Raw genomic sequence first — 12679 nt, 5'->3', positions numbered from 1 at the left:
TAGTTCTAATACTTGAGTTGCAAGGCGATGCAATTCATTTTCTTCAAAGCTTGATGTTACTTCAGAGAATGTGCACCGTAGATTGTACTCTGGGTCCTTCGTCATTTCTAATTAGTTTTTGATCCAATGATCTTCCACTTGCGTTGTCGGAAGTTGTCGACTTTGTCCCACTTTGCAGATGTCAAAAGTAGAGAAACAAAAAATTGTACCTGTGGTGTCTAGGAAGCCTGCATTCTCGGTTCGTTAGACAAACATTCAACCAAATCGTGTTAATGAGTTTTATTAAAAAAAGAAAAGCTCAATACTGAAATTTTGAAATTACACAGGTGTATCAAGCAAAGGGTGACATACAGGGTGAAAAGTATTTAAACCGACAAACTCTGGGAAGTTGTAGGGGACATCAAAACAAATATTTTTCCCTAATGTCATTTTTTCCTATGAGGATTATTTAAACCGGTGGACGCCGTATTACGCTCTTCAGTTGTTAGAGGCCGTATTAAAATCTTCAGTTGTTAGAGGGTGTATTACGCTCTTTAGTTGTAGGCAACTGCTCTCCACCAATGCAGTAGTGCATTGTCTGTGTTTACTAATGGAGCAATACACCTGGAGTGAGTACACTGATATGGTTGGTGTGTAGTACGTAGCACACCACAAGGGACGAGCTGCACAGCGGGTTTATCAACAACAATATCCTAATCGCCATATCCCGCATCATACGACCTTTGCTGCTGTGTACCAACATGTGCGTGAGACCGGGTCATTTAGCAGACTACCTGGACAGGGACACTGTCGCACGGTAAGAACGCTGCAATTTGAGGGAGCTGTCTTGCAGCATGCGGAGCGGGATCCTTCAATCAGCACTCGTGCAATTGCACGTAACATGGGGACGAATTAGACGAATGAGAGAACAGTTCTTCGAGAGCAATTATTACGTCCATTACACTTACAGCGTGTCCACAACCTGGAACCAGTCCATTATCCACCCAGAACACAGTTTTCGCAGTGGTACCTGGAACAGTGTGAAATGCATCCTACATTTCCATCCTCTGTGTTGTTTACCGATGAAGCAATGTTTGGGCGTGATGGAGTCTTCAACGTGCACAATTCGCATGTTTGGATTGAGGTTAACTCACATGCCACAGTTACTAGCGCTCATCAGGTGCGGTTCTTCGTTAATGTGTGGGTCGGTGTTGTTGGGGACTGTTTAATTGGGCCGTATCTGCTACCTAAGCCATTAAATGGCAGGGACTATTAGAATTTTTCTCGCCAGAGCATTGCCAGAATTTCTGGAAGACCTGCCGCTCCCTACAAGACAACGCACGTGGTTCCAAAATGACGGGGCGCCGGAACATTTCAGTCGTCGTGTGCGTCCATTCCTGGACCGACGGTTCCCAGAAACGTTTATTGGCAGAGGTTGTCCTTTACCATGGCCTGCTCGATCCCCAGATATGTCCCCTCTGCAAAAAAATGGTTCAAATGGCTCTGAGCACTATGGGACTCAACTGCTGAGGTCATTAGTCCCCTATAACTTAGAACTAGTTAAACCTAACTAACCTAAGGACATCACACACATCCATGCCCGAGGCAGGATTCGAACCTGCGACTGTAGCGGTCTCGCGGTTCCAGACTGCAGCGCCAGAACCGCGCGGCCACTTCGGCCGGCTCCCCTCTGCACTTTTTGTGTGGGGAGAGATGCGCAACCTTGTTTACGCAACTCCTATTGTATCAGAAGAGGATCTGGTTGCCCTGATAGTAGCAGCAGCAGGAACAATTCAGGATACTCCTGGGGTTTTTGCCCGTGTCAAACAGAACATGATCCGACGGTGTAACCTTTGTTTACCTGTCAATGGAGTCATTTTTGAAAATATACCGTAATTGAAATTGGGTTGTGTTAATGTGTTGTCTCTTTGTCATAAAAAATGGAAATGTGTTTGTTGGTTTAATTAATTTGCCGCCAGGAAATCTTTCTCTACTGGTTTAAATACTCCTCATAGGAAAAAATGGCATTAGGGAAAAATATTTGTTTTGATGTCCCCCACAACCTCCCAGAGTTTGTCGGTTTAAATACTCTTCACCCTGTATAATATAATCGATTTTCATCAATATAGACAATCCCAAGTCTGTGCTGCATAGAGAGTAGAAGCGAAGTGATCCAGCGTTGACGTTGCTATACTAGTGCCTAATCTTGAAGCTGTTATTCAACTGGGCAATCTTGAAGCTACTCTCGAACTGGGCCGTCACCAGTCGGTCGCCGCGCTTGTCTCCTCTTCAAATAGGGGCCGCTGCTGACACGTTGTCGTCCTGGATGGCTGTCTGGTCAGCTTGCGATCGGCTGACTTCTTACAGCCATCTCTTCTCTATCGTTCCCGATTAGCTTGCTGGCGCTTGACTTTTACGCCGTAACACTATCGGTCCTCTTTCTGAAAAGGTAGCTAATGAAGTATTTGAAAATAAGAATAGACTGTTTAGGGTAAATACATTACCACTCAATTCTGACATCTAACACGCCAAGTAACAGAAATGTGCTCTGTCCCTCATGCGATTGCTCCTCAAGGTTATGTAAACACAGCCACAGATGTAGTGGATATTCCACGTAGCTGTCTTCCCACGCCAGTTGGCCTTTTGCAGCTTCCACTGCTCGCTAAATATACGTAGAATCCTGTAATTTTATTAGATGTGGCAGGCTAGGGACACAATCGCATAATGACAGTAATGAATAACTGGTAGCTATTGGAATATACTGTACCACGAACTCATACAATGGGATGCCCTGTTACACTGATATTATGATACGATTGACATAACTATTTACTGGCACTTCAACCACATAGTTCGTTGAAATACACACACAAAAAAACTTTTGCGTCACCTTGGTTCCGGAACCCGTACAGAAAATTGGAACAGACATGAACATAAACATCATTTCCGCCCTTTTTATTGCTCATGAAAACCACACATTGCATGTTGTACCACTATATAGCGAGACCTTCGGAGGTGGTGGTCCAGATTGCTGTACATACCGGTACCTCTAATACCCAGTAGCACCTCCTCTTTAATTGATGCATGCCTGTATTCGTCGTGGCATACTATCCACAAGTCCATCAAGGCACTGTTTGTCCAGATTGTCCCACTCCCCAACGGCGATTCGGCGTAGATCGCTCAGAGTGGTTGGGGGTGTCTCTTTTCAGTCTATACCAGGCAAGTTCGATAGGGTTCATGTCTGGAGAACATGCTGTCCGCTCTAGTCGAGCGATGTCATTGTCCTGAAGGAAGTCATTCACAAGATGTGCACGATGGGGGCGCGAATTGTCATCCATGAAGACGAATGCCTCGCCACGATGCTGCCGAAATGGTTGCACTATCGGTCGGAGGATGGCATTCACGTATCGTACAGCCGTTACGGCGCCTTCCATGTCCACCAGCGGCGTACGTCGGCCCCACATAATGCCACCCCAAAACAGTAGAGAATATCCACCTTGCGGCACTAACTGGACAGTGTGTATAAGGCGTTCAGCCTGACCGGGTTGCCTCCAAACACGTCTCCGACGATTGTCTGGTTGAAACCATATGCGACACTCATCGATGAAGAGAACGTGATGCCAATCCTGAGCAGTCCATTCGGCATGTTGTTGGGCCATCTCTACCGCACTGCATGGTGTCGTGGTTGCAAAGATGGACCTCGCCATGGACGTCGGGAGCGAAGTTGCGCATCATGCAACCTATTGCGCACAGTTTGAGTCGTAACACGACGTCCTGTGGCTGCATGAAAAGCATTATTCAACATGATGACGTTGCTGTCAGGGTTCCTCCGAGCCATAATCTGTAGGTAGCGGTCATCCACTGCAGTAGTAGCCTTTGAGCGCCCTGAGCGAAGCATTTCATCGACAGTTTCTGTCTCTCTGTATCTCCTCCATGTCCGAACAACATCGCTATGGTTCACTCCGACATATCTGGACACTTCCCTTTTTGAGAGCCATTCCTGGCACAAAGTAACAATGCGGACACGACCGAACAGCGTTCTTGGTCGTCTAGGCATGGTTGAACTACGGACAACACGAGCCATGCACCTCCTTCCTGGTTGAGTGACTGAAACTGATTGGCTGTTGGACCTCCTCCTTTAGCCGCTGCTCATGCATGGTTGTTTACATGTTTGGGCGGGTTTAGTGACATCTCAAAGGGACTGTGTCTGTGATACAATATCCACAGTCAACGTCTATCTTCAGGAGTTTTGGGAGCCCGGGTGATGCAAAATTGTTTGTATAATGATGTCTATAGTCGATGTGTTAATCGCTGAGTTCAATTACTTGGAGTGCAATCACATAAGATTCAGTGTTCAAATAGTTAGAGTTTAGGAGTGTATCACAGTTCTTACAATCATTATTAATCGATCCTAGTGGCGTTACTGGTTATTTCCTCGAGCATACGCATGATCGTTCGCAGCGCGGCTGCTTGATAATTTGGCGGTACGATATCCGAATGAAAAGTACCTCCGCTCGTGAAGTTTAGTCAAACCAAATGTTCACTCAGATATTTATCCAGTACACGCTACTTGCCTCGTAACCGTCACGAAGCGATTGAATGTTGTTCTTGCACCACGACAAGCGAAGGCCGGAATATCTACTTCTAAAATACCTCGCCGATACCGGTCCTTCAACACTGCCATAAATTAACACAGCTCCGTAGTAGGTACTGTAATCGTGACATCCAATACCATGATTCACTTCTCGCAGCCGCAACTGCACGTGACATGCTCCACGGAAACAGCACCACCACTCTCTACAATAACGCTCTGCGCTCTCCATAAAGACGGCTATCAATACCACACAGAATTTTTTCGAATTCTAGAACAGAAAAGGAAATTAAAGCCCTTCGGTAGTGGTGATTGGGGGTGAGGGGGTGGGGGTGGGGGGCGTTACATGGTCCCACGACTGCAGCCAATAAATAAAACAAAATATTCAATCAGTGTCAAAAGACTGTGAACAGGGTGAGGTAAAAAAATTCGACGCTAAATTGGCGTTTAATCACGTGAAATTACAAGGCAGGGACTTGGTTACAGGGTATCAATTTGGTACTCAGCCCTCTCACTGTTCTTATAGAGTCTGCTCACAGTTGACTGTCAGGTCGCCCACTGGCCATTTGGGCAGAGAGAGAAGCGATGAACTCAGTGATGCGGAACTTTAGGTCGTCCAAGTTGCTAGGTTTTCTGACATAGGCACCATCCCACAGCATGCCCCACAGTAAAATCTCGTATATCGTCTGACCGGCTGAACGTGCTGGCCATGGAAGGGGACCACCTCTACCAATCCAACGTTTACCGAACGTGTCTCACAAAGAATGGCAAGTGGCACGTAATCCTCCTTGAACGCGCTGAGCATGACAAGACAGTTCTCTCCTTTTATAGTCTGTTCTTCAACAAAGAAGGGTCCAGTCATTCCATATTTTCTGAATACGCACCAGACGTTCAGCTTGGGTGAATCCTGCTTGTTGTCTCGAATTTCCAGGGGTGTTCTGTCGTCCAGATGACATAGTTGTGCCTGTTCACACGGCCGCTGATGTGAAATGTTGCTTCGTCGGAAAACATGAACAGAATGTCACGCTCTATGTGCACACTCATTTCCAAGATAATTTGTGCAACATTCGCACGTGCTTGCCTGTTCGTGTTTGTGAGCTGCTACACAATCTGCAAGAGGTATGGATTCATTCCTAAATCTTGGTGCAAAATTCTAATCACTTACCTTCGAGAAATTTTAATCTACTTCTCGTAGATCCTACCAATTGTCAGGCGCGGTGGTGCATCCCGTCCGGTGCAGGCCTCGGATTTTTCTTGTACGATGCTTGAGAACTTAAAGACATCCATCCAAGCAGCTATTTTCTTATCTGAATATCGAGAAATCATGATTTAACTTCCAATAAAACAGAAGAAGAATTCCTTGTGATGTTAACATCTTTTTGCCTCACCCTGTACACATGTAATGGCCTATCTAAAGTACACTCCGTCACACAAAAAACGTAATTACAATATTAATCAGTTTTTACATGATAAAGGTTATCAAAACATATACAAGAAAATATAGTATTACTTATTCTATAATAAAGAAGATATAGTTACGTACACACTAGAAAGATGCAGTCATACATCGTTGATAGCACCTAAAAAACTATACCTCCACGTCAGTTATTGGACACTCTCTATCACTAACGTTGCCAAATCTAATAATTAACACGCCCATACCGTATGGGTACGAGATAAAGACCCGGAAAAATAAAAGGTTAGAATCTTCCCTAAGCATCTGAATAAAGGCAATATTTGCTTTGACAGATATGTTTTGCTCAAATCCATTACCACTACCTGAAACACATCGTATACATTTTCATTTTTACGCAGTGCTTTCAATTTACATACTCGGAATGTAATGTAAATCTCAACGTTTCTGATCAAGACACTTTCTCGTCAATAAATATTTTATTACTAACTGTGTGTGTGTGTGTGTGTGTGTGTGTGTGTGTGTGTGTGTGTGTGTGTCGATATTGATCAACATATGGTCCTGTTGTATTGCTGACGTAGCTGTTGTTCTGTTGTAGCACAAAACAATTTTCAACACAATCAGAAGCTATACACACTCTCTTCCACCATGTTAACTTGTTTAATGTTATGTAGTATTGACAATAGTGTGTAATTACCAGTATAAATAATGCCAACAAATACCACACACTAATTAAGAAAACTGTAACTTCCAAAAGATTACAGAGAGCAAGCCACTGGTAATGACCAGACACATTTAAACAACAATCTAGGCCAAGGAAATGAGACACAGACAAGCGCACACACACACACACACACACACACACACACACACACACACACACACATACACACACACAAATAAAACCTATGAGCATACACATCACGAAATAATGCCACTGTTGACAACAATACGAACCACTAAACAGGTTAGCTTGGTGGAAGAATGTGTGTGCAGTTTGTCCCCTGTGCTACTAATGCTGAATGAAAGCTTTCCAGATCAGAACCGTTCGTAACTTAGATGTACATTGCAGAATACGCAAACTGAAAGTGCTGCATACAAATGCGAATGTACGAGGGCGTGCTGTAAAGTAATGCCTGGGAACTTTTTATGTGAAAACTCTTAAAGCTTTTTAAATAAAGCAAAAGTTATTAACAGTCTACATCTTTATTCTTCATGTCTACATATTTATTTTTCAACATAGTCACCTTGACGATGAACACTTTTCACGGACCAAGAGACCATTTATTGATACCATCGCTGTAGAATGTTTGACTTCGTTGAAAGAGCCACAACCTTACGTATGCTTTCACCACCTCATCACATTCAAAGTGAAGTCCTCTCGTCGGTTGCCATACATTACCCACTCCGATCTCTTTCACATACGCCGGGGTTAGCTCCGCGATATCCTTCATTATGGGCGTGAAGAACTCACAGTATACAGCTTTCACTCACCTATGAATTTCAGTTCGAAACACGTTTTCTACAGTTAGAAACACCATTACAGCACATAGTGCCTCATGAACCGACATAGTTATGTTATATGCCACCATTTTATACGCTACAATTCGCAACCCTATAGTGGTATCGGGTTGCAGTTGCAACTTGCGTCAGTAAAGCGAAAAAGTCAACCGAGTAATGTGCATCATGTATAATACTTCAACCGATATTGACAATAGAATAAAAGACTCGGAGGGATTATTTTTCAGCATGCCTTCGTATATGTTTTTCAAGTTACCCATGATGCCCTAATAAACTGAGGCGAAAAGTATCTGGCTAAGCAAATATTGCGTTCGAGTCCCATCTTAAAAACCATTAAGATATTAAATTACTATACTCTGTATATTTCCATTCGCTAACATGTTGGAATATATTTTTGGTAACACTCGACGTATTGAGACAAATTATTCGTAATGCGGCACACCGACTGTATTCGGTCAGAAGCGCAAACCAGGAATTAGATTACTGCAGAACCAACTGCGATATATGGCGAGGTGATACTGCCAGGCGCGGTATGGGAATAGGAGAAATTGACACACCAGCACCTGAGCAGAGGAAGGCGGAAGCCTTTCCACACCAGCAGTTGCAGAAGTATCTCATACAGTGATCAGCCAGAAAATTATGACAGACTACCTTATAACCGGTATGTTCACATTTGGCTGAGATAACAGTGGCAACGTGTCGTGGCATGGAAGCAACGAGCCCTAAGTAGGTTGCTGGAGGGAGCTGGCACCATGTCTGTACAAACAAGTCACCTAATTCCCCTGAATACTGGGGAGGAAAGCGATGAGCTCTGACGCCACGATCAGTGACATCCCAGATGTGTCTGATCGGGTTCAGATCGGGTGTGTTGGAGGACTTAACTGGAATTCGCCACTGTGTTCTTCGAACCACTCCATCACACTCGGGGATGGAAGGGTGGTCTGACACGAAACTTATAAAGGTATCAAAGTTGAGATTACCAGCAGAAGCAAAAATTATGTGGAGTGTACTGATGCTCTTAAGGGAACTAGAATATTTGAGGAATAGAAGATATTACTCCAGAGGTATACCAAGCTGAATCACTACAGACACATAATCAATATCTTCACAGTACAATACCAATGTTAATATAACTGATGGCAGAGCCACTAAATCCGAGTTATTACACGCAGTTTTCCGAAATTCCTTGATCAAAGAAGAGGAAGTAAATATTTCAGAATTCGAATCTCGAACAACTGCCAATATGTGTAACTTAGAAATAAATATCCACAGTGTAATGATGAAAGCGAACGGTCGAAGGCGCTGCAGTCGTGGACTGTGTGGCTATTTCCGGCGGAGGTTCGAGTCCTCCCTCGGGCATGGGTGTGTGTGTTGTCCTTAGGATAATTTAGGTTAAGTAGAATGTATGCTTAGCGACTGATGACCTTAGCAGTTAAGTCCCATAAGATTTCACACACATTTGAACATTTTTTTAATGATGAAAGGTAACCCTAGTGGGACTACTTAAAGATTGAGAATGTTACGACAGAATTTAGTGTACTAACAACATTTATTTTCCCAAAACAGACATAAATTATGCTAAAGAGGCTATTGATTGAATACCATAAACAGCTAACAGGTGATTTAAGACTACACTGGACAAGGATCCTGGGTTGGCAAAGACGGTTTAACTCTGACCATAATAATGTGGATAACGCAAGCTGAATTGATCTGAGGCTGAGTAGAACGTTACCCTGTTTGCCTCGTGCTGCGATGTAACAAGCAGTTGGCGAGATGTGTGCAGCGGAGGTGAGACGTGGAGGCGGCAGGTGTGAATCGATCGTGGCCACGAAACAAATGCAAAAATCTCACGGTCTATCGATCAGGCAGACGGATCGTAATTTACTCTTTACCAAAGCTCTGAAATCACGGTAGATTTCAGTGTGTGACACACATGTTCGCTGGTCGTACCAATGACCAATTTGGCTCACTTGTACGACAGAGTTCACAAGGATACCAAACGTCAAGACTGGTAAACCAAAAGCGAATAAGTGTGCCCTCGGCAAACGAGTAGTCCGAGACATTTGACGTCACACTGTTGGTACAGTAAGAACTTCACCAGAGGCTCTCCAGTCTAACTACTTGCAAGTGAAGTCAGTCTCAGGACAGGTCCCAAGCACGAACCACACATGCCAGAGCTTCGACCAGAAGATGCTTCCAGACTGAAGTCCAGAACCCGAGTGCCTCGCACCTCTCCCAGAGAAACCAATTCCTTTTCCGCAAAGTGCACGAACGACACAACCTTCACCCCATCTTGAGCCAATCACAGGGCTCTAGAGACGCTAAATCTCCCACCCCACACGACAGCACAAACTCATTTCGATCCAGGGCAAGAGTTAAGAAACCTGCACCTCTGAAAAAAAGAAACCGCCAATTCCTGGCTTTTTTTTAAGTTTTCGCAGAGGGGGAAGGGATGATTTTCTCTGAAATCGAGTCGCTTCCCACAGCAACAAGCAAACAGATACAATCTCAAAGCTCTTTATCCAAATCGTCTGTGCCTTGGAGCTTGTTAGTCCGAGCTATGAAGTGTAATAAAGATTCTATTTCCAAACATTTCTCAGACGCCGGATTTTTCTTATATAACCGACGTGGCCGGGGCAGTGGTTCACTGGCCTATTTGCACTATCGGCGAACACAAAAATATGTGAATTTTTATTACACGTAGCTCTCCACAAAATGCCCGGTTTATGACTCCACTGTGTAGACACGTTCCTTCAGACAGTCGCCCCAGCCCAGGCTTCCGCTGGCGCCATGGCAGGTAGTGCGGCATTGTTCTGCTGGAGTCCTGTCTCAATGAGGGGCTGCCCTGTCTGCCCTCTACAGCTGTGGGCCTGTCTGGCAAGATTTACTAAGGGGTGGGCTCGCCACCAATTGCTTTCAACTCCCAACAAGCTGCTTCTGAGAGCTAAGAACCATAAAAATACATCATGCTTTTAGCACCCTACCAGCTCCATCAGTGTCTGCTGAGGCCATTAACTTTTTAGAGTTTCGCTAAAGGTTCATCAACTTGTAATTAAATCATTAATAATTTTCCGTATGCAAAAAATAGGTGAGAGAGTAACTTGTTCTCTCTCAATGAAGCAGCGTAAAACACTTAACAAAAGCAAATCTTCTGGTCCATATCGTATACCAATATCTTTTCTTTCAGGTTATGCTGATAGAGTAGCCCCATACATAGAATGATATTCAACTGCTCGCTTGATGAAAGATCCATACCAAAAGAATGAAAAGTAGCACAAATCACACCAGTACTCAAGAAAGAAAATAGGAGTAATCCGCTGAATAACACACACATATCTCTTACCTCGATGTGCAGTATGATTTTGAAACATATACTGTGTTTATACATTATGTACCTCGAATGTAACGGTCTATAGACGCGCAGTCAGCACGAATTCAGAAAATACAACTAGTAACACCACTAGTAATGAGTGGTACCGACAGTCGATTTCAAATTGATTCCATATTTTTAGATTTACAGAAGGCTTTTGACACCGTTCCTCACAATAGACAACTAACCAAATTGCTTGCCTAAGGAGTATCGCTTGAGTTATGCGATTGGTTTCCAGATTTCCTCTCGGAAAGGTCGCATAGTAATAGATGGAAAATCATTGAGTAAAAAAAAAAAATTGGTATCCGGCGTTCCCCAAGGAAACGTTATAGGCCCTCTGCTGTTCCTAATCTACACAAACAATTTAGAAGAGAATCTGAGCAAATCTCTCAGGTTGTTTACCGTCTAGTAGAGTCATCAGAAGATCAGAACCAAGTGCAAAATGACTTAGAGACGATACCTGAATTATGCAAAAAGTGGCAGTTGTGTCCCAGTAAGGTAATTTGTGATTTCATCCACATGAATGCGACAATAAATCCGTTAAATGTCTTGAGGGTATTTTTGTTCTGCCGTTGCAACTATAAAAATGCGTTTCGCTTTATTGACGTAAAGCATCATCAGTGATCTGTAATTAAGTTATTTACATTTTGATTTGCTTTTAGATCGAAAAACAGTTCGTTAAGAATAGGTTTGATTTGTACTTACGGTGACTTTTCGGTTGATTTCTCGCTTACATCTTGTGCTAAAAGACGACAGCAAGAATAGGTTTGTTTTGTACTGATTTTTCGGCTGATTTCTCACTTACATCGGGAAATGCCTGTCATAGGACACTGATATCTACAAAACGTATCAATGTGGCGTTGTTAAATACATATATTAAATTCAGTAGGAGCGGCCAGATGTGATATTTTCCAAACACTATCAGTGACTGTATGTCTTTCGCAAAACATAAATCGTCCTCAGAGCAGAGGCTCAAAGTGTGTCTCCAAACATTCACCGACTGTCTGGATCATACTTCTCTGAACTCTTGTTGGCATAGCTGCATCCACAGGTGCAGGAGCAGTTTGGAAAGTCGCTAGCAGCCCTTAGACGTTTGTCGGCAGAGCAGAATAAACGTGCTGCTTCAAATGTCCCACAGAGAGAAATTCAGGGGATCTAGGTCAGAGAGGCCATAAAACATTAGAATCTCCACGACAACCCATACCCTGGGAAAGGTTCTGCTTAAATACTTTCACATATTTTCCCAAGTGAAGTTGTACAGCCTCATGTTGGACCCACAGCATCTGCCGAACATGAACTTGCTGAACTTGCCGAGCACAATCGACTCCAGCAACATCGCTCGTGGATTGCTGGAGGGAGCATATCCTTGGCGAGAAAAAGGCTCCTAAGAAGCGCTCTGGAGAAAAACCGGAAGTTGGGCAGAGCGGGAGATTGACGAGCGAGCCGAGAGGTGGCGAAAGTCTCTGGTGCCGGCACTGGCTATTTGTGTGCCAGTCACAGGGAGACCGACGCAGACAATGTGAGTGAGCGACCGCCGCGGGTCGCATCAGACGCCTTATTTTGATGAGAAGGAGTGTGTGAACATCCTGTGAGGAGTAAGGCGTTCGGTAGCAGTTATGACGGCTGTTTCTACGAAGCCTCATTATACTCTCTGCACTAGTTTTCCGTGTCTTGTAATTGCAAGCGGCTTGCGATGAGTTTGCCCGCTCTTGACCAGCCAACGGAATGGTGCATATTCTGGCTCTATTCCTGTAATGTTTAATTTAGCATGATGTCGTGGTATGATGGTACACAAATTTTCCGG

Source organism: Schistocerca serialis, chromosome 6 (genome assembly GCF_023864345.2).
Source record: "Schistocerca serialis cubense isolate TAMUIC-IGC-003099 chromosome 6, iqSchSeri2.2, whole genome shotgun sequence".
NCBI lineage: Eukaryota > Metazoa > Arthropoda > Insecta > Orthoptera > Acrididae > Schistocerca > Schistocerca serialis.
This window is presented reverse-complemented; position numbering follows the sequence as displayed.